The sequence below is a fragment of the Astatotilapia calliptera genome, chromosome 19 (assembly GCF_900246225.1).
Source record: "Astatotilapia calliptera chromosome 19, fAstCal1.2, whole genome shotgun sequence".
In the NCBI taxonomy this organism is placed as follows: Eukaryota; Metazoa; Chordata; class Actinopteri; order Cichliformes; family Cichlidae; genus Astatotilapia; species Astatotilapia calliptera.
In genome coordinates, this window is record NC_039320.1 from 14197160 (window position 1) to 14224516 (window position 27357).

The following is a 27357-nucleotide window of genomic DNA, read 5'->3' on the forward strand; positions in this document are numbered from 1 at the left end:
CAGTGCAACAGCACACATGTGGGTACAGCAAGATGTCCTGTCAGCACCGTTGGAGAACGAGCCCAAACATCAAGACCACATTCATTTCACAACCCAACTTTTGCTCCCGTTTATGAGCTATAAAGCCACTGTAGTGAAAAACGATTGTAAAATACTGCCCTTCCCTCCAATCACAACAGCACAAAATGTGGAAACTTTATCACAGGGGAACAGCAGCCCTTGTTGCCCACCAGGTCTTTTTTCCCCCTTCCTCTCTATGAGCACTCCTACCTGATGTTTATTTTATTGCCTGCAGAAATCTTCAAATTTTCCTGCCTGGACTAAGCAGCATGAGCATCTGTAGCCTGTCATGGGTGAACAAGACTACCGAATAGCTAATACTCACAATGACCGGGAAGGGTTAAGAGTATCAGTATCCAGATCAAGTATCGCCTACTTACCCACTTCAGACCGGTTGCACTAAGAGATGAACCGTCTCTGTGTTGCCTCACTAGCAAATGAAAAAAAAAAAAAAGCACTCCACAAAAGAAAAAAAAAGTTAGAAGAAAAATTTAAAGCAATCCCGCATCTTCTGCTTCTACGCAACCGTTTTTGCTTTTTGGAGCTTCATGACCAAATTCCATGGGTTTGCAGAGTTTGACAGACGCCGTTTAGTTTCGTCTGCTTCACCTCTCCGAGCTTCTGAGCTGAGCTCTAGATTTCAGCTGACTGTGCTGGGAGCTGAGCTGTTGACATTGTCCCCGCTCTCTCCCTCTCTCTCTCTCTCTCTCTCTCTCCCCTCCCTCTCCTGCTCTGTCTCTCTCGCTCTCTCACAGTCTCTCTGTCTTTGGATTACTAATCTACCTTCCCCTCCCCTTCTGGATTCCAGCTCCAGCATATGACAGCATCCATGTGGATGTCAGCTAAAATGTTATGGATTTTCAGTGAATATACCATACATGCATTTACCTTATACTATAGTATCTGTGCGTGTCTGTTATGAGAGGCCATGGGAGAGGGCAAGCTAAAAGGAAATGACCCTCAACGGCCTGTGCTTCCTATGCCTGCCCGCAATTCCAACTCCACCCAACACATTTAGGTCTAAATGAGCAGTCGATGTAGGGATATCACACACAGTACCCAAAGGAAACCTCTTTCCTGCCCCGTCCTCTCATCTTTAACACATGCATAAAAGCACACACGCCCATAAACTGATGTGCCAAATATGGCGTTGTCCATTAGGAATTACCCCTTTGACACAGACAGGAAAAGGATTTCCCTGTGATTTAGTCATCAGTGTTCATTGAGAAAAAGGTGAGTCAGAAACCTTGATACACAAAGATCTCTTGGCTTGGTCAAGTTCGCAGTATAAGCTCAGCCAAATGTAATGTGTGGAAGGGTGGAAAGGAGCTGAAGGGTGGGGAGGAAATCAGCTGGAGGGCCACACCACAGAGGGTTCAGAGAATTGGAGTTCAAGTATGTTACTTGTGATAACATGAGTGGCAAGAGAGTGCGAACAAAAACTTCAAGACACCGGAGACTTCCTGTGAAAGACAGAAACCATCATCTCTTCATCTCCACCCCTCCTTACACCCAAACCTTCAGCCAGACAAAATAAAACACCTATGCAGCAGTTTATCAGAGTTTATGGCCCCCCCGCCCCGCCCTTTCCCATCACCAACTGTGCTTCCAATGCTTCTAGCACCAGATTAACACCAGAAAATAAAGTCAAAGACCACAAAAATCCAAGTTTCATTAATTTATCAGCAGGGGGCCACTCTTCTAATTGCAAAAAAAATAAATAAATAAAATAATATTACATCTAACATTACATTTAGAAGCACTACAGCTAACTGGAAAATTTACCTCAACAAAACATCTGTATTGTATGCAGCATAATATCCATTTAGTAAACTATCATCGCTTGTAGAGATAATTATATGATAAAGTATGGTATGCTTCATCATCACTGACAAGTCTGAGTATGAGCATTCTAAAGTGATCAATATGTCTGAAAAAACATTGACATGTCAATCGTGATCTTTAGACATCGACAGCTTCCTGACCACAACTGACTCATCAATACTATTGATGTAACTTTAAAGGCATGGGTCATGCAGACTGAGGTCATATGCCGTCGTCTTATCTTTCATGGGACTGCCTGTCTGCTGACCAAGTTGGAAAAAGTATTGGCTTGTCTCTAATATTGACTTCAGTATAAATGCATGCATATACTGTAAATGAGAGCAAGTGACCACATTCTAAACAAGGACTGTTACTTGGGGGCCATTAGAGTATACCAAATACTTTTCCCCCCAATCTATTTTTTCATTGTTTGATTTAGAAAAAAAAAAAAAAAAATCACATATAAAGGGCTGGCCTAGAGACCAGTCAGCAACCCCCGGCAACCACAGGTCAATCGGGAGAGGTGTAATGTATCCATTACACCTCCAACCAGTTGCCTAGTGGTTGCTGGCAATTACTGTGTGAAAATGGTTGAAAAGAGGTATATGGTGCTGCACTAAAACCTCCTTGTCATTGCTTTGATCACTAGCAGATTGCTGTAGTCAAACATAGTTTGAAATATGTCGGTTGTATCTAGAGACCAAAGCAATCAAAAGGAGTTCTTTTGTATAGTCAGCAACCATTTGTCTATTCCCTTGCGACCTGTGGTTGCAAAGGGTTCGCCATCCTGTCTCTAGGCCTACAGGACTGAACCCTTAGATACATTTTTGGCAATCAGCACATTTAAAATCCAGCACATTTTCTTTTTATACTTTTGGTATTATACTTTTATATTTATTTAGATTCATTTATTATGTTTATTATACTCTCTGTGACAGAACCACCACCCACTGAAACTATTGTTTAGACATTCACACACTCAAACTGGAGCCACTGATATGCTAAAGAGTGGAGAAAGGGGCAGTCACAATAACATTTATCATCTTTCTCTAGGGACAGAAGACAGATGACACCAAATTGCTGGCGGTAATGCTTGGGTGCATTCCTGAAGAAGCCCTGGGGACACATCCATTAACCCAGCTGAGCGCCAGAACCAGCTTGTTTCCATGATGTTCACTAGTGTCAAAGTGACATTAGTTTGCATCACTTCTCCATTCCGTCTCTCTCTTTCGCTCTCTCTCTCTCTAGAGGGTAACTTCTCCATCACCAAAATGAGGGAAGATAGCCTATTCCTCCGGGGTTATTTGGGGTAAGCACAGGCTCCAGTATTGCTGAGTGTACCAGTAACCCTTGTATCATCCATCACAGCCTGATAATTGACGCAAATGGAATGGGCCTGGCATGCATGTGATAAAAATCATGGTCTCTAAAAAAGAGAGAGGGTGAAAGATCCAACAAGCTCTCTATTCCATCTGTTCTCCTTTTCTTTGAGGGTTTGCTGATTTTCATTACCCCTGAATAGCACACATGTTACAGGAAGAAAGAAAAGAGGAGCTTAGACACTCATGTGTACCTCCACATTTACAAATGACTCCAGATCATAGCTTCTACTAACTTGGCTTCAGTAAACCTCACCCTGGGATATTCATATCAACTCAAGCAGGGTTAGGCTTTACCCACAGTGAATGGCAAATGTCATGACTGATAAACCAGCTGCAAAGAGAGAGGCGGGGAGCTTTCTCCTCCGCTGAGCTGTGTGCTGCCAAAAGACACACAGCTACCCCTAAAATCTGCCTGTCACTTGTCAGTCAGTTGGGCGAAACTTCCTGAGCTGCTTTCCAAATCAGTGATTCCCAATTAGGAGTACCCCAGGGAGTGGTAATGCATGACCAGGAGCTAATGGACAAATTATCTCAAGTATTGAAGGAAATCAACTGAATTAAAAATGAGATTTTAGCTCATTCAAGATAATTATAACTAAAGGAAATGAAGAAATTTGCATACTGAGGAATTTATAGAGATTGAAATGAGTGAAGGTTGATTCAAAAAAGGAACAGAGTAGTTCAAATCATTTGTCAAAAGTCTGTCTAACAATTAAAATCATTGGTCTAAACCCTTCTGTGCCCGCTATATGGAGCATTCATGAAGTAATATTTTAAGAAAGAATTCACCATCATATTACAGAAACAGTCACAGCCTGGCCAACAAGTGCTACATTTAGTCAGAAAGAAAAAAAGGGAACTTGGCACTTGGTGTTACGCTGGACGAAAGGTGAATGGAATATTGGATGAGAAGAAGTGGGTCACCCAAGGTGGTCTCCTCCAGGCTCATAAACCACACTTTCTCCTGCAGACCCCTCTAACGTGCAGCAGCAGTCAAACCTGATAACAGCCAGAGAAAAGCCTGTAAAGAGGCATTTGAAATTACAGATATTGGCATCAGGAGGACTCTTTCCAGGGTTGTCACTGAAGAGAAGTGGCTGGTGCAGCGCTCCAAGCCAGCAGCTGCCAGAGCTAACATGGCAAACGGTCATGCTTTACGATGTGTTGTTCCTTAATGTATTATTTAGGGCTTCTTTAGACCAGGCAGCTCTCATTTAACTGTATTTTGTTTAGGCGAGGAATTCCTTGTGACAGCACTTTGCACTTTCTTTCACACCCACGCAGAAATAAATTGCCCCTGAGAAAATACTTCTGCTGTTCAAAACCCTGAACTCTTGACAGCATAAATATGAGTGCACATTTTTATACATGGTGTAATTGTATGTTAGCTATAAATCATGATGCAGGGGAACGGTATACTATCCATCTTTCAAAAGCCTCTGCACAAAAGCAACCTAATCACAGCAAAGCAGTCAACCATAAATCTAACTTAAGTCACTTTGTTTTTATGGTGACATTTCTTCCTGCTCTTATTATTTATATCCCTGTTGCATGAATTCATGCTTTCTTTTTCTAGCTCGACTCTTTGTGGCTTTCCATCACAAATGTTTGACAATCCACCTGCTTTTACCAACTTCAAATGAGAGTAAACACGCTTTTCAACACAATTACCTCTCATTTGTACCAAGTGCTTTTCCCCCCCCTTTGTGTTCTGCAAAAGCAGTCTGTATCTGAATGGCTCTTTTGTTTAAAAGGCAGACTGGGCAGGGTCAAAGGTCAACCAACTGCCTGCTTCCACAGTGGCTCTAGTGTCTGCTTGGATATGTGCCAGCTACGTGCTGTCATGTTTAGACAATGGTCTAGCTTTCCACTGACTGACTCATGACAGCTTCATCATGTTAACCAGTGATGTAATACCTTGATCTCTGGGCATGAAGGCCGTCGCTATTGGACTTTGAATAACTTCTAAATTATGTCATAGTGTAACCATAATGAAATGCGCCAATGGCGCGTTTCTTCTTCTTGACTGGTTAACAATTTCAGCTGTTTACTCTGGAAATATGAGAATTTAAGCTGGTAGGTTAATTCACTTTTTGCATTTAATGTTTTTTTCCTTTTTTCATTTTTAATTATTATTTTGTTTATATAATTCTATTTGTGCTGTCTCAAATTTAACTCAAACTAACCAAGGATAGAAAGGACACTGCTAACTGGACCAGAGGAGAAGTAGAATTCTTGGAGCCATGGACATGCTGATTACCAGATGGATGCACTTTTTGAGTAGGGAGATCATTAGCCTTGCTATTTCTACTTTATCCAATTCCTAAGATGGGCAGGATGTTAAGCCCCAGTCTCACAGATTGAGACCAGCCAGTTACCCCCTGGCAGTCTATAATTTTTGCAACTTCCAGCAACCACTTACCAACCTCTCTGCAAATGCACTTTCCCCCCCTTACCATCTGGTGTTGAAAACTCGTTTCTAGGTGTGACCAAGACTTTAGATATTGAAGTTTGGGTAAACAACATGGGAGACATCTATTTGCAAACCATTTGTGAATTTCTGGCAATAGCCACTCTCACACTGACGTCAGTGTGCAAGCAACACTTTGTCCCCCCCAAAAGCAAATGATTGGTTTCACGCTACAATCAATAGCCTGAAGACTGCTGAAGGCATTTATCAGATATTGCAATAAGTCGCACATCTTATGACATCTTTATATAACAAGCTTGCAAAGTTTCCAAGTTAACATTGGAAGTCTCTGAGTAACACACACTGTATGAGTGAAATACAGTTCACTACGGAAAGATTTAGTTTAAAAAACACATCTGCTAACCCCAATGTGCTTTTATGTGACTATATTTCAAGTATATGTTAGCAGAAATCAGAAAAAACTTCTACCCCCTCTCTTACCTGGAAAGATGTACAGTCCATCTAAGCAACTTGCTTATAGTATTATTTTTTGGGGTTTTTTGCCATCTTCTTCTGCTTCTTTTAAAATCTTTTTAAAGTATTTGGTGCCAAACATCAGCTTATACGAGTCTATAGCAGTACAAGCAAATCTCTTCAATTTTAGAAATATGAGATGGAAAATACAAAGATGTATAAAAGGTCATGCTTTTAAGGCGGCTTCACTTCTCACAGCTCTTTTTTGCCAAAATGAGTCCAGGTGTGTAAACTGTAAAAGTGAGAATAGAGGCTGTCAGTAAAAAATAATGACAAAAGAAGACAAGAAAGGCCTTTGCTCTTTTTCCAGATGCTTCCATTTAAAATCAAATTTGATATATTCCTCTTGCTGTTATATTGGCAACATGGGGCTCTCCTCCTCTGGCTGTATGACATTACAATTTATCAAAATTCCTTATCCTGCCATTCATAAAAAATAAAAATAAAAAAGCACAAATCTGACCACTCACTGAACCCAAAACTTCACCTTCACCTGAGCTGTTCCAGGTGCCTTAATGTCACTTCTTAGTATCCATTCAAAGCAACATAAATCAAGGCTTTTACACCCTTCAAACACAGGCCCATGTACGGCGGTGAATGTCAGAGTTATGTGAATGTAACCATAAGTCCAATTCTAAACAGCGCAGTTTAAGGGGTTGACCCCACAGACATACATGGTCACGACTGTCATAGTGTCTAGATAAAAACATCTGGGAGTCATCTGTTCCACTAACAGAGGCCCCATGTGAACAGGTGCGCGTCTGCATCCAAGGCCTCATACCCTTTTTCCTTGACCCTTCACCTCTAGTTAAGGCTGGGAAACTCTTTGAACCCACTGGCAGCACTGGTCACAGACAGTGCTGTCTGATCAGCCAAGGTCACGTTGCATTGGACAGTGCAGTGATCACGTTAGCGCTTCAAACAAACAGAAAGCATGCTCCCATGTTTTAATTAGCTAATGATAGGTTGTGCCCAAGGAGATGCAATGATTGGTGCACACATAAATCAAATACCGCTGTAATTATGTACTTGCATCATGCTGTGACAGCAAAAGCAACAACTGACCAAAACTTTGAAGCCAAAGTGACCAAGCAAGCATCCTCTCTCTAAAGATTTTAATCACAAACCAGAGGAAGTGGGTTGCCTAAAAATAGCCCACCAATTTTACTCTCAAAGCCTTTGGTCTGGGCTCGCCACGACGGCTCCAACAAAGCTACAGTTTACGGCGAGATCCGCAGCTGAGAATAAATGACATTTTTAAAACTTTTTCTCTCAGTCTTGCTTAATGTAATGCTTGGAATGACGCCCCAGCTGGGTGTTGCACTATACCACAGTGAAACCATCTTCCGAGCTCTCCCGGGATAAGAGAGTAATAACAAACACTTCCTGTTTATCACTACAGTAAGTTAGAACAGTCTGTTCTGAGCCACTGTTCATTCCAACACAAATAACAGTGGTTATCACGTCTTAATGTTTCAGAAAACAAGAAGCAACAGCAAATTTAAGAGGCAGCAGAACACCTGTCAACACATTCATGGGCAGATGAGGATAAAAGTTAGCAAGCACGGACCAGATTTTAAGGATTTTTCTCCACAAGCATCCAACAGGTCTATGTGGAGAACTATATAGCGTCAGTGAACCACACGTGCCTCGTGCTCCATCCAACCACACAGTGACTCTCTTTGTCCAGCTGCCTCTTATATGGTGGGAAGGGTCGAACATGTTGTAACACTGATTTACTTCCCCCGCTAAATCAAGCAGCTCTTCCTTTGCAACATCCTGTCCCCCAGCTGAGAGGGGGCGCCGTAAAAGTTATCCTGCAGCGTACGGTCACATGGATTACACTGTTGTCCAGTGGGTTACATCCTTTAGCGGTTTAGATACCGAGGCAAAGCATCCTTAAGATGCATACATTCAGGGCTGGGTCGGGACTGTCCTGGTGCTTCGGCTGATAAGCAACACTCAGCCCTGTCCGCAGGAAGCTATGAGACATATACAAACAAGTGAGAGGAGATTACACCCAGGCTAAAATGATAGGAACCCAATCTTAATTTAAAAATCCATTCTATTTCCCATCTATGTCACAGCGGACAAAGACATATTGTGGCTGCAGAATAAACTTCTCACCCTACATACCCTCTCACTACAGCCTAAAACATTCAAATTCAATCTGGTACAAGCTGAAACCTATAAACAGTTGAATTAGTCATTTGTTTCTGTAGTAATGAATCACTGAGTCTACTATTAAGCCTGATTGAGCAACATACTGAAGCTTCAAAACTCCAGCCAGTATTCAACATCCAAATCAGTGTTCAACCACAAAAATCCCAAATAGCCCATTAAATAGGAAACAGCAATCCAAAATTGTTTATTACACATCAATATTAATTATTATTAGTTATCCTGAGACACCGACATTTGATCTTGGTGCATCACGACTATCATCTGGTGGGTGGAAAAAATTACAGGATCAATAACTTATGGTCAGGAGTTAATAAGGCGTAGCAGCATAATAACTAAATTATGGACACATCTTAATAGTGTGCGGTCACATAATGTGGTATGTGTGCAAGCTTTAGGAGTATAATAGCAATAATATTATGGCTTTACTTGTCTTACAGGATGCACTCACTTTTACTCTAACTTCATAATAATTCAGCATTTTTTCCTAAATGGTTATAACATGCAGAAATTATAAGTGATTTCTTAAAGTTATAATAACCTCTGATTATCCCTGAAGCTGAGTATAGTCTACAAGCCGTGTAGGTGTTTGGATTGAGTGAATGAACAGAGTGAGAATGAGTGTAGAATCGCGCATGTGTATCTTGTTACTGCTGTGTGCACAAGAGAGACAATGTAAATATATATGCTATCACACCATGTGGTGCAGAGGGATGTTGAGAGAGCAGTGGTGAAAGGGAGTGTTGCTGAGGGGCTCCAGTATGCACCGACTGCCCGCACGAGGGCTAAATGATTGTGTTGATTAAAGCCAGCTGAGCCCGGGGTAGCTCCTGTAGCAGAAGACGCACGCACGGCCCCATGTGCCCATGAAATCCATCTGGTCACTCAGTAACACATGCTTACCATCGAGCGCTGCGTGCTTTATGTTCTGCAGCTAAAAGTGTACACAAACACACACCCAAACACCCGCCATGCTTATGAAATCAAGCTAACAAACAAGTCTTTCTCTACAATGCTCATCAGCTGTAATCTGCCCACTCTACACATAGACGCTGATTAGGACTTTCCAGTGATTAAATTCATTCCTTTTACTTGAAAAAAAAAAAATGAGGCCACGTTCACTCTGAAGAATATGCAGTCCTTTCATACATTTCAATAGAGGCAGTTCTTCTATTCTAACAGGTTCCATGTTCGACAGAACAAATATATGATGGCTTTAGCGTTTAATTTTTTTGTAAACTATATTGTTTCCCCTGTATGTTCAACAACAAATCGTCACCAGGGACTTTTATTTGGTGTAAATCCCAGATAAAGGGATCAGGATGATTCTAAATACATGCTTGATGGATCACCTCGCAAACCCTTTTAATCCATGTTGGAATTACAAGCCTACAACCAGCTATTTTCATGTTAAAGTTGGTTGGGATAGAACGTTCATGTTTCAATGTTTACACTATCTTACCAGCTTTTTGAAGCCATATGCTGTATCAAGGACAACTTGAATGTCCAAATTCTCTGCACTGCATTTGGCAAGTGTTCAAATTGTTTCAAGCTTTTCACAATTTATAATTTGTTTCAAAATGTTAATAACTTCAAAAAGTCTGATAACTTTCCAAGTGGCCTTACTGGTGCAACCAACATGTTTCAAAGGGCACAACTTTTACTTTAGTACTTAATGAGTGCTTGCACACAAGTCATCATCTTCCATGCAAACAATGATTTTTAGATTTCTGAGGTCACCCAATTACAAGTTTTGCTGAGCAGTACCAGACACTTTTTTGTGTCCAGTTTCTCCTAGCAACTGCCAACATCACCCAACAGCTACTTACCAACCAGTGTGGAAATACAGTTTTTCCCAACAATCCCTAGCAACTGGTGCCGGGGTGTCATCTACGACAGGTCTTAATGCTGAGATACCAAAAGGAAATCATGCAGTCCAAGGTCTCTCTGCACCTCTGACCTTGCAGTGGACACACATGCACTCCCAGATATTGATGGCAGATTCTCCAATACACCACCAATGCTGCAAGCACTATTCCAGTTTTGACACGTTCTTTTGGGTATTTTTCCTTCACCGTTACGTAAAATACATTCAGTTACAGAAATGTTTAACACAATCAGAAGTGTTCAGCAGATGTAAGCTCCCTGAGTGTCAGGCCCATCCTCACTTTAGTCATATGTAGCATCCACCAACACTGAAAAACTATAGTCATCACCAAGTCACTGTATTTATTTAAATTCAAAGCAGATGTTTCTTCACTCATGCCTTAGTGTATATCACTGCAGATATATGGGTTCAAGTTATAAGTAAAGAGAAGCTCTCACACAATATACAGGTGTCTGACTCACAGGCACCCATGGGATGAAAACCTACTGGGGAAAAAACCCCCCAAAAAAAAAAACTAAACCCTTGACCCCTGCACTACAAATCTGGGTTAATCTGCTCCGGCGGCATACAATCAACACACATTGTTCAGATTACATGCTATTAAAGTTAAATGGTCAGGTTGGGCCTCGAATCCCATTGCACACTGTAGCAAAAATGTGGGTCAGTACTTCTTCCCCTGCAGCCTTTCCTCTCCTTGCATCTGAGTTTCCTTCACAGAACAATGAGTCTGAGTTTTCTTTTTCTTTCCACAGCACCAGGACGTGCAGTGAGAACTGGCATTATTACGGTGGCCACTGTGGAGCACTGAGACCCCAAGTTGCGATGCAGGGTGTGATATAAGAGAACTCGGTAACCTTTCAAAACACAGTCCAAAGGAGCCATTTCAATAATTATGAGCATTGATTGTTGTGAATGTAATGAAAGGAAGGATGCAGTAGGTCAATGAAAAAAAAAAAAGGGGGGGGGGGGGATTTAAATGACCTCACCTGTCAACAGCTTCCTGTTTGAAGGCCTTTTCTGCAGGGGAGCTTAAAGAGTTTTGACAATTGTGAAAAAGGGAACCCAAGCCAGAGAGGTGTTTGCAATGTCGAACACCACAGATAGGAATACACTACAGTAAAAATAACCGATGCACCATCATGTCTGAAGGTTTGCTTCTAATGAAGATTAAAAGGAAGAGAAGGCAAGTCTGGGAAATGTACTGCACAGCACTGACCAGTAGCCAAACGAATTCAGACAGATTTATGTTCACCGCCTGTTTTAATACTTTGTCAGTGGCGCTCTAAGACAGTTTGTGTGTGCAAATGAATCACAGCAGGGCTTCTCCCATCCATTCTGTTTCATGGGCCAAACCTCCAATCAGCAGATACCTTTCCTCTTCCCCAGATCTTGGAAAGAATGTCAGGAAAGCAAGGTCACGTCAGGTAGGGTGGGTGTATGTGTGTGTGTGTGTTCATTCATGAACACTACCGCTCAGCCGTTTGGGTCACTTTATGGTTTTAATGCAGTTCCATTAGCATTTTCAGCAAGTATAAATCATATTTTTCAGTAGCATGTTGTGTTTACTAATATGAATTTATCAGTAGGAAAATTATATTGGAGCAAACAAAATTCTACTGAAACAAAAGAACTCTTTCTCTTATAAATTACCAGAAATCTGACAGGGGCATTTCTAAGAGTCCAAAACTTTCAAGCTCTACTTTACACTAAAGCTTTCTTTTGCAAGTTGCAAAAGAGTTTGCAGTTTAACACATTGCTGTATAAAGTTTAGTAATCATATTACAGTAAGCAATTATGCTGTTACTTGCATCAATATGGGTGAGTAGAAAGAAAAATTCAAACACACCTTTTTTCCTGCAAGCTTGCACTACAATCACCTGATTCAGTTCATGTGCAGGAAGGAGGAGAGTATTCGAGCAGTCTGCTGCACAACTCTTGCAGAGTGGAGATATAAATATTGCTGTCATTTTTATTGCAGGAAAGAAAGTGACGACAAAGTGCAAACTGTGCCCAGCCAGAACTCATGTGCAAAGACATCATGCAAACACAAAGCTACTGAAGAACCCAGATTGATGTTAAAGCTGCGTATGCTCACCCCAGCTAAGAGCCAGGGCCTTCAACAGGTAACAAAGGAAGTGATGAGCCATCAGGTGTGAAGTGTGGAGAAAAAAAATCTTGAGCATGTCTTCATGTGTGAGACTGTATCCTAAGTTTTATAGTGTTATATTATGTTGTGGAGTAATGCAAATGTAGTGTAGCAAGTTACTCTAGTGAGTAATTAAGTAACGTTAGTGATGTATTAGTTCTTTTGTTTAAATTAAAAATTAATATGTAATACACTGTTTTTTTACACTTATTTTTTACCTTACATCCTCTCCTCAGCATTTGCAGAAATTGTTGTTCAGACATTATTCATTGTAATTTTGTTGTTTTGCATTTATAGACGTTTTCTATCCAGAGTGTGTTCTTTTTTATGAGTTTGAAGATCATAAAATGTGGATATAATGCCCAACTGGGGATAAGGATTGAAAATTAGCAATAAAATTAAACTCTGTATGCAGCCCATCAGTTTAATGCTCTGTACTGAAGCTATGTTCAAGTGCATCATCTCACTGAAAGAAAAAAAATTAGTGAATGAAGATTTTGTTCTTCTCTGATTTAAAATGATGAACACTGAAAAACAATCTATTTGCTTGTGAGATTCCTGCTCCTAGCCGAGGACCATGGGAGCACCATGCAAGGGATGAGAGATAACGAGAACGACTTTCTGTTTTGCAGTGCTACGTTCCCTGAACGCTGCCCAGTTTATGTATTGCAGCTTGTTGTCAAGGAAACCTGGCAGCAAATGAGGGCAGAGCACAAGAGAGGCAGGCATCCAAAGACTGGAAAAAGTGAGCGAGGGAGAAAATTAGGTGAAAAATAACAAAAGTATCAACATAAAATATATTTATTATTCCGATGGTTTCATCTTTGAGCATGAAGTTGAGACAGCACACTTTTCCTGCACTACAGATTATTCACAATTACAGGAACATCACCTATTTTTTTCCAATTAGGAGGTTCAAAACCCACCCACCTCCCTCAGGTCAACTGGAAAATCCCATTTAATTCTCACTAATTGAATGTGAATCATTATCCTGGAAATACTTCAACAAACGCAGTGCAAGTTTTGTCTAAGATATCCTTCCTCCCACAGCCACTAAAAATCAACTTACAAATGTTGCATCTTTATTCTTTAAAGCTAATCTCCGTACTGCTGAAATAGTCACGGTCACTCGCAGTTAGTTGTGCACTTTGGGGATTTTGTCTGTCAGCACAGCAGGGTGGATGCTGGGGATTATGAAGGCAGTGATGTGTGCATGGGTTGATATGGTAGCATTTATGTCTGTTCCAATGGTCCAGGTTGTCAGAGTAATACCTTTAATCCACCCCCTGCTACTAGTATCAGCCCCAAAAGATAGAGTCAAGGGCATGGTTACAGTCCAGTAGCATCCCTATTCCCCTTTTTCAGCTCCCTCTCTCCTTCTGATAATCACAATATGAGTCTCCTCTTTACAGGGCACAGTTAATCCCTGTGGCTCCTGGACCATGTGACCAGTGAGGAGGTAAAGAAGAGGATGAAACTGACTGGACTTTAAGAAGCCATTTGCTAGATGGATCACTGCCTGAAGAAATAATACAGGCTGTAAGACTTTGAAAATGGGCAGCCCATCTAAGCTTCTGCAGGAAGAGAGAGCGACAGAGAGAAAATATATCAGCCTCCAGTAGCTTTAATGCCGGCCAACTCCTGCACTGAGTCAGATGGCTTGGCACACAGAGCACTGGCTTATGGGTTATCTCTCCATCACTCCACTGCTGACAGCCTGGACCCTTCAACACATGTGTGCACACACACGCATACATTTGCAAGAGCTTTTAGCATCCTGGGTCTGCATCTCTCTCACATAAATTCTTTTGTTTTCAAAACTGCTTTTAAAAAGGCGCACCATAATGGACACAATGGTTGGACAACATTCAAATTTGACAAACATTTAATAATCAGCGCTTGCTAATATAAAGGCAGAAGGCTGTTGAAATATCTAGGGCTGAATTAAAATGTCATGATACAGTGCAGTTCCTCTAACGGCCACTTGAAGCTGGCTCCAAAACCGAGTGGCGCTCCATGACTCCCATTATAAAGTGTCCAAGTGTATGTGTTTACTGTCTGGTACAAAAAACTGTTTTGTGTTGTCATTGGAGCGACAAAAGAAAATACAGGACCTAATTGATATATCCCTAACATTTGCATTTATCTGGGCAAGACATCAGCCAAAACTGCATGGGCTAGGCAATGGTACTCTGCTGCATCCCAGAATGCAAAGCATACCTGGCTACAGGAAGGCATTCGGCTCAAACTTGCAGCATCACCTGGTCAGTATGAGGTCAGATCTCACCATAAACAAACTAGTGAGTCTCTGTCTGGTTGGTTCCACACCTGAGTGCGATTATCATGTTCACACGTGCACAAACAAATTTCACCAAGTAGGAAAGTTAACTTTTAATTTAAATGGACACAGCACAGCTGTGAGAAAACACCCTAAAATCGGGCAAACCTACATTAGCAAGCTGATGGACCAAAATTCAGAAAATGAAAGATGCCTGTAATGTGTGCTTACATTGGTCAAAAACCTAAAAATACAGCTAGCTTACCTAGCAAACATATGCTTAACGTTACTTAGTGTTGATACTTAGTTTGTCAGACAAGGAAATGGGGACTTCCACATTGCCACTGTTTAATGTACTTAATATACAATGGCAGGTCTCCACAGCACTACATCCACTAGACATACATGATGAAAATTTTCATTAATATATCTGTTTAGCTCTACTGTAGCTCAGCAGAATATTTTTTTCAGTGACTGTCCTTTATAATGGATTTATCTGAAGAGATTAATTTTCAAAGAGGCAAACCACTAAAAAAAAAAAAAAAAAAAGCCCCCTGTGGGGGGGACAGGAAAATAATACTAAAAGTCTCTCAACCCTAATGGCCACCAGTAGGAGCAGATGTGTGCAAAGCAAAAACACCACACAGAGCTACAAAACCACACGACTAAAGAACTTCAAACATAGTTGTAATGACTAATTGTTTAATGTCAGGACATCACAGTGTCATCTTTCCAAGCCATGCAATCTCACAAGTGCACAAACAAGTTGGCCTGGTCTGTCACAACATTCAGGTTGTTAGTACATGGCAAAGTAGTAACCACATGAGTGCTGGGACTGTAGGTTTCCCAGCAGAACATTTCATCATAATGGGATGACTGATATTATTCACTTCCCCTGACAGTGGTTTTAATGTTGTGGCTGAATCAGTCACTAACCAAAAATAACCTCCTCTTCAGATTTGCTAAGACATTCTTGGGTCATCTGAGATTTTCCTACTGGCTTCTGTCATTTGTTTAGCCCCACACTTCCTGAATGCTGATGGCAGACAATCTCCTAGTTTACATAAGTAGAAGGAGAAGAAAACCAGCACACTCTCTGCAAAGGAGGAAGACGAGGAGGTGCATGAAGAGGAAGGGAGTATCTTACTCACCGAGTAAACGGCACAAAGAGGGTCACCTGATGTCCACATGTGATCTTTACCACAGGGGGAGTGATGGAGCGTATATCAGAGGAGGATGACATCTGTTTTAAGAAGCTTCCTCTCCATCTGCACAACTATAAAACAGGACCCAGAGTCTACACGAGTACCTGTGTTTTTCATCAGTATGGACGAAGCAGAGTAGATGAGAAGAGGATGCTGTTGTCACTTATGGCAAGCACGCATGGAAAACAAGCAGGTTGAGAGGGAAAGTCTGGGTTAGAGTTACAGGTGAATTTAAGAATAACACAAGTGCGGGGAGCGAGCGATGGCCTGGTAGTGTTTTCAGACGATGGAGAACACCCACAAAATCTTAAAATCTGGAAAAAGGACACAGTTTATAACGCAGCACAAATAAACGTCCTGCCTTCCTGCCTTTCAACAGTCCATTTGAAGTGCAGTGCCAGTGCAAACCTGCGCGAGATCAATCTGCTCTCCGGAGGGATAAAAGCAAAAGACCCCATTTCAACAGGCCTCTCCAGAGACAGAACCCCATTCATTCCTCCTCTGAATGCTTTAGTTGTTGCCAACCACGCGGTTTGTCACTTGGCGAAAAAGAGTTTTTGAAAAGAACTCGCCAGGGATGAAGGATCTATGGCTCAGGTCCCCTGTTTGGATTCTGTTTGTCTGTTTAGTTACTCAGTAGCAAAGGGACAGAACCGTTCTTGGATCCTCGACTGCATCTGCTCATCTATCTCAGAGCTCAAACACAATAAGATGGCAGTTAGCTTGGATGATGCATTAGGGCCTGGGAGAGAGGCTGTAGAGCACAGTAAAAGTGCCTGTCACAGCTTTCTATTTAGGAGCTTTGAAGTGCACCATAAAGTCGTTACATGATTAGAAAGAAATGCATGGGAAAATACAGAAGCCAAATTTAGTAATCCAAGACTCTCCCCGAGATTTATGATGGCGTTGAGCTTATAAAACGTTTTACTGTTTAGTAATGGCCTTTAGTTTTAAACAAAGTGACATCACAGGGGAGGTTTGGTCTGATACTGCATGTCTGAACCATATTTTTTCCTCAGGTCAGACTATTTATAGGCTTATGGATTCCAAACGCTGCAGGTGAGGATAGGATAAGAATTATTCAGATGGATCAGAGGGGGAAAACAAGAGGGGTAAATGTGATTCAGCTACTTCTTAAATCTTGTTAAGATGCTCCAGCCTTAGATCACTTCAATAAAGCTCATTTGTCACACTAGCAAAGTGAATTACAGTAGACTAAATTGAATTGAGGATTAGGGTAGGAGGCTTGGCTATCTGACAGCCTGTCATATCTTGTTGTTGTTGGTCAATATAAAGTGCCACACACACGCGCGCACGAAACACATAACAAGTATGTCACCATGACACTAAATACACAAAACCTGTGTTTCTGGGATTTCCCGTAAAGCAAATGTGAAAATAAAACTGCATCACTATCCATATGCAAAAGTGGAAACAAATCACTGCCAACGACAATTGAATGCATTAAATGAAAACTGAAATTCAAAATCTAAATATAAAAAGCCACAAACTCTGTTTAATGAGGTAATTCCTCCAGCCAAATGACACATTCAGTACACAAACCAGGAAAAGTCTCTTTAAAAATTTTTTTAATAAAAATAAAAAACCCAGCAACCTCCAAGCTATAAACTTTACATATTTCAGGTTCAATATCCAACCCTGGAGCCAGAACATATTTTGCATGGGTAGCCAAAGTAAACCTGCCACAGTCTGGCCCATTCTCAAAACTCTGTGTCACATCAAGACCCACATCGCAATCTCAGGCCTCAATCTGAAGTGATTTATTGGCTGTGAGTTCTTTTACCAGGCTTCTTCATCACTGTGCTGAAGAGCTTGAAGGATCCACCAACCAGATAAGATAAATCCTACTCCTGAGCCTGATGATAATGCAAATAACTCCAGTTTGGGAATCTAAAAACTGGGCAAAGGAATTCTGCCACCACTTCTACCACTAGGATCTGCTGAGGCAAGAACGGTCCTGGAGGAGTAGTGGGGCTCAGCATCTCTGAGCACAGAGGACCCCCCCTCACCTCCCCAAGGGAAAAGCCGGTCCAGAGAGCGGGGGACTCTCACGGACAGTTGAGAAATTTTCCCACAATCAAACGCAAACAGAGCCGCACAGGGCAGCGCGAAGGACCCCTGTCCACCAAGGAGACAGAGGGAGGGAGGGAGGGAAAGAGCTGACGGTTACAATAACACAACCCATAGAAGTACATGCTAGGCCATATCTCTTGTAAAGAGGACCCTCAAAGAGAATGCACTGCTTTGTAAAGAATATTCAGTGATCCAAGTGAGGTCTCAACAGTATTCCAAGGATGTTTAACCTGTAGGTAACCTTCAGTAAATTTCAGAAACCCAGAGGCCTTGGATACCCCTCTGCACAGTTCATTGGTAAATGACCTCATTAAGGTAATCTGTTTTCAGCACAATCCACCACTACAAATACCATCTGCTACGCATTAAACAGGGTGTCAAGCCACAGAGGACATCTGGATTGCTATCGTTGAAAAGTTTAGGCTAATTTAGGCACCGTCTGAACTTGAGACAACATTAAGATAAAAACTCAAGACTGACAATCTAGACCAAGAGATTTAGCATCATTTTGGCCACTGAGATCAAATCTGCTCAGCTTGCAAACAGAGGATATTCCCATTTTAAACAGGAACGGGTTGAACTTTGTCATTACAGCTCAGTCAAAACAAAGATACAGACCTGGATATTGATAACTTCAGCTACCCAATGCAACAGGAAAATTCAATCTAAAGCACATAACGGCTAGGCCTTTGTAAACAAAATCAATTTCCTGAAGGGCAAGCAAAGCACTGGGATGAGGTAACAGGTCAAAAGTCACCTATCATCAAACTCTGCGGAGTATATTTCCAACAAAGCCATAAGTTTGACCTGTGATATGAAGAGGTGACGCAATCACAATCACGAATTTCAAACATTCACAACTTTAAATACTTTGAAGACACTCTTGGATGACACAAAAGCAGAAACCGACTCAGGGAGCTGATAACTTTAGGTTTCTGGCTTTGTCCAAAGCCAAACACGACATTCTTTTCCTGTGTGATTCATGTCTACTTTCTAATGAAAATCTAAAGGTTACATCTTGCGAAAATGTGGCATGCAAGCCTCCTTTCGAGTGGGTCGGTAAAAGTCTTCAAACTTCCTTTTATAGAAGTAGCCCCCAGAGCTGGATATCAAAGCTATTATAAATAAGAAGCTGGAATGCAGAAAGGGAAAAAAATAAACATCCAAGCTGCTCCGTTATCTACACCCAGCTGTGCAGTTTAGAGCCCAATCCTTGGAGATGATGTCACTTTGGCATTGGGTTACTGTTAAAATACTGTCCTTATAATTTAGAGTGGATACTAATTCATTCAAGTAGTAGCCAACAAACCCTGTGTGTGAACCTAACTCAAAGTTAGCACAGACCTTGAACTGAGTTCATACAACCTTAACCCGAATGAAAAACACCCAAAGATAAAATTATCACTGTCAGTTAAGATTAGCATGAACAAATGCATCACTTTAAAAGAGATCTATATACACTCAGCAGCCACTTTATTAGATACATCGGCTCAACTGCAAATATCTAATCAGCTAATCACATGCATTCAGGTATGCAGATATCGTTAAGTTGACCCAATCTATCCTGCATGGAATTAACACTTCAGGCTGTTGGTGGTGATCTTATGGTGTGGGAGATCTATTTTCAGCACACCTTGGGCCCTTTAGGTCAAGTTGAGCATTGTTTAAACACCACATACCATGCGAGTATTGTTGCCAACTACATCCATCCCTTTATGACTACAATATACTCATCTTCTGCATCCAGCACTGTTACATGCCATGTCACAAATCTCAAATCATCTTAAACCATTTTCTTTGACATGACAATGAGCTCACTGTACTCAAGTGGCCTTGAAAATCATCAGATTGCAATCCAATAGAGCAATTTTGGGATGTGGCGATTCGGGTCATGGATGTGCAGATGACAGATCCAAGTCTACAGTCATCATGAGACTGCAGTATAAAAAACTAAAGTTCTGTTCTTTCTGGAATTATTTCTGTGTGAATTTTCCACAAATACGGTGTGCTTGCTCCTGAGATCCTTGCCACAATGTCTCATTCAACTCTCCTACAGCACCAACAGCAACTTTCCAGTGTTAACTTCAAACTGGAGTTCACCAGTCAATAATCCTGAAAAATGTCCAGCAATATTTCAACACAAACGCCACATTAAACTCCACATGTGTCATTTTTTTAAGCATTTTGCTTTCTTTCTGGCCTTTGAAAGCCAAGACTAGCTTGCCAACCTTTTTAGGACTTTACATGGCAAGCCACTGCAAATCAAAGTGTATTTATGGTTTACCAATGACTACCAAGGAGAGCGAAGGAGGAACATCTCCAGGCGCCACTTTTCAACATAATTTCAGAGGCAAAGTGAACCTGAGATGCAGAGGTGAGGGGAGACCTGAAGCCAAGAGAATATGGTGGGGCTGACGCACTGGAGGTTTGATAAATGATTCCATATGTGCTCCAGATCCCTAGTGAAAGAGCTGCTTTGTGTTCACTGAGGTAGCACGTGCACAGGTCCCAAGTGCATACCCCTCCCCTTCTTTCTGTTCCATCTACTGACAAAACCTATTTGGCCTTTTCTCGGCAGGTCAGGGTAATATTAGCCAAGTGTAAGTGGCAGGAGCAAAAGGTCTGGGTGCCCGAGTCTCAGTCCGCCTTCTTGCACCCTATTTTGACGGGATCTAATTGCCTGTGACTACATGGAGACAGTGGACCAAAAACAACCACAGCATTGAGTTAGATGGCAGAAGGGGGGGGGGGGGGGGGGGCAGGGTAAAGTTGACAGAGATTGAGACCAAGGAGGGAGAGGTATTTGGGGGAGGGAACTGTCAGTAAGTTTAGAAATATTGGGATATTCTCAACCTCTATTACCCCTAGTGCTAAATCACTCCCACCCATGGCAAAATAATTCCTCAGAGCATTAAAGAGGCAATCTTCGCTGCGCACCTGCTCCTTTTGAATTTTGTCCTGATATGATGGAATAGGTAATCACCCAAAATACCACCTTTATTGTGGTGACAAACTCCCCTCTGTAGAGGTTCAACAACATATGGTGAAACCAAAACTTAAATTGCCTTCAATTTACACCAGTGGTGGAAACATGCAAGTCTGATCAGGTAGTCAAGGCAGCAGGCTACTGTTTCCACTACAAACACTATAGCAGCACTAGTGCACAAAAACAAGTTTGCAATGGCACAATGTGCAAAAAAACGGTCAAGAAAGCGAAGCGTCTCCTCCATATTTAATAAACACATGATTGTGTAACTCCACATTTCTACCTTGTGACTGTTGCTAGTGAGAATGACAGGAAATTAAGACTTTAGTGGCAGCTTGAGGGGGAGGACATAAAAGGAGGAAGAAGCACAGCAGAAGGCAGAAACGTGTCCTGCACTGTTTGATTCCACTGGACAGTGAAGACACCTCCAAAGCTGGTTTTTTTTGTATGTATGTAAACTCTTATAAATACAAGTGGTTTACATACAAACCACAATAATTAAATGAGAACAAAAGAAGGATCCACAGAAGAGAAAGAGAAAGTAAATTACTGACGTGTATTAAGATCATATCATAGCACTCCTTTACAGTTGGGTTACACCAATGTTGGTCGAATGTCAATGGTTTCTGGCACAGTGGGAGCATTCCTGCTATGCTGGAGTTACTTTAAAACTTAGGTTTTTAACAGCAGAGAACAACCTCACTACTGTATGGGAGAAGCAGACCAGAGCCTGTTGCAACCGCTCATCAACAAGTCCTGCACACTGGGCCTCTGTGGCCAGGAGCTACACTAGAAAAGCTGAAATCAGGCTTTTGACTGAAGTCAACGAGACATGTACTCTTAAAGAGTCTCTCAAACAGAATGAATCTCAAATGGTGCAAGAGATCCATATGCATTCATCTACTTATACTTTTCAATGCTTATTTAAGTTCTTTCAGAGTAATAATGTGCATGCTTGGTCAAGTACTGAATCTTGTTATGATGCACCAGTTGAGTTTATTCTGACACCTTTCATGCACTCATTTGTTTTCTGCTGAGCTCAGTGAGCTGTTAAATAAAAATGACTGGGATTAAAATAAAAACAGTGTTACATGAGCAAAATATATAAAAACAACTTAGGACAGAAAAGTAAAGAATTGCTCTGAAGAAGGTGCTTACTTAAACAGATAATGCAAAAATAGTGGAGCAGGTTTAGCTCAGTGGGTGAGCAGAAGACCATATGCCACATGACTAGAATGCAGCAGCATTGGTTTGAGTCTGACCAGTGGCCCTTTGCTGGGCATCTTCCCTTTCTCTCTCTCGCTCTCTCTCCCCACTTTCCTGTCTGTCTTCACTACTCTACTATCAACAAGGCAAAAATCCCCCAAAAAGCATCTGTAAAATAATATCGGTAATAATTTAAATGTAAAATGAATGCAATTACTGTGGCAAAGACTCTGCATCTCTACATCTCTGTGGAGATGATGTAGATGTTGCTTGTCCAGTGAAAATTCACAGGGTGGTCAGGATCCATCAACTATCCATAACCATTTACCACAGCCACAGTCATTTGGATGAGCTCTAAACTAGTTGAGTAACATAAGCAGCACGCTGATTTATTTCAAACTGTGGCACAAGTGAAGGACTACAGTTTTGGGGTGTAACATGGGTTTTGTTTTGTTGGTGAAGGTGACCACACAACATGTATAAACCTGTGTGCACTGTTTGCACCTAAAAGGGTTTGGCTAAGAAGGAAAACACTCCAAAGTTCAAGTTTGCCATCAATATCAGCACATCATCAGCACACTCATGTGTCACCGTCATCAAGTCCCTCGCGGAAAAAAAAAAAAAAAAAAAACTATGGAAAAAGGCATGCATGTCCCAGTAAATTCAATTTAGGCTAATCAACTAGTCTGCAAATAAGAAGACATCAGAGTGTGGCATCTTTTTCTGACATCTACACACCTGCAGTGAATGTGGTTAGATTGCACCACCAACATTAATCTAGATTACAATATGGACAACCCAAGAGGAACCATAGGCAGAGCCTCAGGTAGTGATGGCTTCATAACCCAATAGTGAAGTGGTGTGAAATTCCAGAAAGGATAGATACTGTGCAACTTTCTACTAAGAGGACATTTTATGTGTCCTTGCATGGATTTCAAAGTGTTTCTGAACATATGTACAGCTCTAACCTTTAAAAAAAAGAAGAAGAAGAAACCCTTGGCTGTACTGTATTCATGGCATTAAATTTGGTTACCTCCTGCTGTAAAAACAAATCATAGAATCAAACCACTTCCACTTTTTTCACATGTACTCATAAATGAAGGTCTAGTAAAGTAGGAAATGGGAGGATGAGGAGTGAAGAGGGGTCTCATAACCACTTGTGCCTGAGGATTGGAAGGAGAGGAAGGGGGCGGGTGGGCATCCAACAGACCCAAAACTGTGTCTGGTATTAGATTATAACCTCACAGCTAATTACTCCCAGACTCCTTAGCTCTGTGCCAGAAACTCTGCACAGATACAGTAAGTCAGCACGCTGCCTCTCCCCCACACAAAGAGAGAGACTGGCAGAAGGTCTACTGCAGCCACTCAGTGTGTAATTGATGAGGGACGAGTAAAGAAGGCAAATGAAAAGTTTTATGAGGGGAGACAGGGACAAATATATCGACTTGGAACACTTGTTGATGAACTGTAAGGGTGCACAAGGGGGTGTCTCTGCTTTCTAGATGATGAGATGATCAGCACTTGTTGCACAGTGATTTATTTAAAGTTTGGATCGAGTCTGAACATCTGATAAAGCACATCATCAGTCAGCAGGCTGCAGAAAGGAGGAGCGACATGCTCTCCCATGACCAAGTAAAGGCTCACTCCTGCCCCCTCCTCACTGCCACAGTCTCACCTCACAGACTGGACGAGCAGCAACAGCCAGCCAAAACATCTGGCTCTGTTAGAAGAGAGCACACTTCTCCCTCAACTGCTCACCGGGAACAATGGTCCTGTCTTTCCCCAGCTGGCAAACAGTCCTAGCTTAGACCAGGCACAGTCCACAGCTTTGTGGCCACTCAGATACCAGGTAAAAACACACACAACCACCCAAAGCTAAGCAAGGCTGCTACTCATGCTTCTGGCCACAGAAACAAACATACACATCCAAAAGTAGTCCAGCTCCTGCTCAGTCAGCAGGGGCACAGCCAGAAGCAGAGTACCTCAGCCCACCGGGCCTGTTTCTCTTGGATTACACATGTGTTTTTCTTCCCTACCTCCTCTAAAAACACACAGGTAGCTGGACAAGGATTGTGCACTACAGTCAAAACAGTGGACTCAAAAATACTCCAGGAAAATTGCTTCCTTAGTCTGATTTAAGGTTAAACGGGACAAATATTCCTGCTTTATATGTGAATTTTTGCATGCCTGTGAAAGAGCTTATAATGTATTAAAAGCTCAGCTCTGCTCAGAGATATGCAACAGGACTTTTGAATAAATCCATCCATCACTGACATCCTTTAACACAAGTCTGTTGGTTCAGCGGGCAACCTATTCCTGCCTGTGACGTATGTGCATTACACATTGTTTAAAAAAAATCCTTCAGCAGCTTTACATGCACAAATCCTCCAAGCCACTTACTTAACCAATGATTAAAATGTAATTTCTATGCCATAATCCACCCCAATCCTTTCACCAATAATGGCCTTTTTACACACACACACACACACACACACACACACACACACACACACACACACACACACACGGCCAAAAAGTTGGGGATCACTGTGGCTTTATTTGATGCAGCACAATCTTGATCCGGAAGAAGGAATGATGCTAAGCCATGTGGGTAAGGAGGAGAAAGAGGAGGCAGAGGAGGACGAGAAGGAGGGGATCATTTTGTGCTTAGCATGGTGCTGTGCTTGTAAAGCCTCAACCGCTGGCCAAGAGCAGCCGACGCTGCATCACTGCCAGATGTTCAGACGGATTAAACAGCTCCTGATGCCTCTGACAAGCAGTGTGGCCATTAAGTAGGGATGCCTGTATCTTCTGATTATTAAAGTGCAGTTTTCTTTTTCCAATAGCAATGCAAGATTCACAAAAGCTTCCCTTTTATACATGATCCTTAACATTAATATCTGTCATTTGAATGGCCTGATTTCGGTTAGAGATGGAGAGGTTGTCAAGTTTTTACACATCTGGATGTAAAACAGTATGAAAGATAAGAAAGAAAAAAAACTGCAATCAAGACTAAACACATTACTTCACAAATCCCATTAAATGGACCAAAAATGAAAGGCATATCGATCTCTGCACTATCATATCAGTGAAGAAGTAAGTGAAGAGGCCATCACATGATACTTTGAATGGTATTTAACTCTGGATGAGAAAAGAAATGTTGAAAGAAATATAGAAATAAATAGGTTTAGGGTTATCAACAGGGCGAAATGTTACAAAATTAAAAATAAATACATTTAACAGAGAATAAATTAATGAACTTGAACAGCTGGTGTAGCCAGACTTAGTCCAAGAGAAAGGGAACTCCTATCCACTCAAAGAAGTATGGATCAACAGGAGTCCCCCAATAAGTTTGAGAGTCTGAATCTGGTGCAACAAGCAGAAAATATTTTCCATTTCATTTAATTATAATAATAAAGTGGAAAAAATCAGAGGCCTTAATTGTGCCCCAAGTCTAAATGCCTTTCCTTTTTTTTTTTAATTACTTGATTTGAACAGATCTTCTTATGAGAAGCTATTTCTTTGCAGTGTGGGTGATGACACAGCAGTGGAGGTGGCGCAGCGCCCTCTATAGACGGATACAGGAACTAACATCAGCGCTGTGTGGCCCAGTGAATGCATAGGTGGATAATATCGAGGTCAAATGCATTGAGCATCGTGCAAAACTCACTGCAGTCCATCATTATAACACAAAGCGACATTATTATCTCAAAATTATCACATCACTGTGAGAAAACCGTCAAACAGATCAAAGATAATCGGTGGGGGGTGGCTGTCATGCGCAAAACTGCATATAAATGCACTGATATACACCTAATGGCACCAATGATGTGTTATAACTGAAGCCATTAATCATTTTCTCCCTTTAATATTAATGCAGGCGAACTAGCAGGCTCCAGATCAGGTGCTGGATCCTAATTGGCATGTTGAGCAGGAAAAAAGGGCAGTCAGGTAAAGCCACAGCAAAGGTTCTTTGATCACATTTAAAATTAAACTCTAATCTGTCCTAATCAGCAGAGACTGTAGCATCAAAATGACACTTTCCCACATCCAGGGGTTCAAATATATATCCAAACCGATGGCCCCGATTGCCTCTACGGCTGCTGAAGGCAGAACCATCCCAGCCTCCAGCTCAGCCCAGGCTGCCTGGCAGAGGAAACGTAAACTTACCTTGCAGACGCGTTGCGGATAATCAGTCGCTGCTCGGAAATAATAATCCCGTGTGGCTGTCAGCGGGAATATGGGAGAGAAATCACAGCGGGCTGGATAAACAGAGAGCCGCTGAGCTGTGCTGACTGTACGAGGAGGTTCATTCAGCTGAATGATAGTGGAGAGTGAAGGCACTGACAAGTCGGTCACAACAGCAGCACCACGCCTCCTGTCTTAAAGTCACCGCACTCTGCCTGCCTATCCGAGTGGGTGTGTGCGTGTGTGAGAGGTGAACACGACCGCATGAAATCATAGCTTGCTCATTACAGGAAAATAATACAAATGCAATAGCATCGTATAATTCTTTTTTTATGCTCCATATATACTAACTCGACAACATTTCTATGCTCCTGTGAAGCTCTTCATAAAGAACACTAACACAGGCTGTGCAAGAGCCTGGAAAAGGCTGTGTATTGGAGTCTTTTCCTCTACAAAAGCCTCTGATAATATACTTTAGGCCCTTAACGTAAAAGTAGACATTATGCATATCATTTTAATGTTTCAGCTCTGCCGAGTAGATTTACAATAGAATATAGATTAGATTATCATTCATCTTAACTGCTAGCCTAATTCAGGGTCGGGGGTTGTCATAGGGCAAGACCCAGCCAACTGAAGGGCTAATACAGAGAGAAAAACAACCATTAGAATCACCAATTAACCGAAAACACGCACCTTTTTGGAGAACTCGCAAAGACTACAAAAAAGGATCTGCAGCTGGCGTCAAAGCCACAACCTTCTTGCTGTATTGCAGCAGATGGTTTTGCATTTCAAATCTGCAAAGTAAGAAGTAACTAACGCATTGCAATAAATAGCAAGGAATATCAAGTGTGATATTCAGTGGAGTAAAAGTAGAATTTAACACAAGAAATACTTGAAGTACCAGTAAATTATAATAGTACTTGAGTAAAGTATTTAACAGTATTTAGTTGCAATCCACCATTGGTTACTCCATGC

The 27357-nt window shown here is 41.6% G+C and overlaps 1 protein-coding gene across 8 annotated transcripts in view; it reads right to left on the bottom strand.

Annotated features, from left to right (window-relative positions):
• Nucleotides 1–26564, bottom strand: part of daam2 (dishevelled associated activator of morphogenesis 2) — a 111591-nt gene extending 85027 nt beyond the window's left edge. For 7 of the 8 annotated variants that reach the window (XM_026152820.1, XM_026152817.1, XM_026152819.1 and 4 more), the window contains exon 1: nt 26365–26564. The gene's annotated coding sequence lies outside the window, so the exon portion shown is untranslated. Of the gene's footprint in view, nt 1–440; nt 741–26364 lie in introns of those variants that run through there. The other variant, XM_026152812.1, reaches the window with a different exon arrangement.
• Nucleotides 26565–27357: the final 793 nt, after the last annotated feature.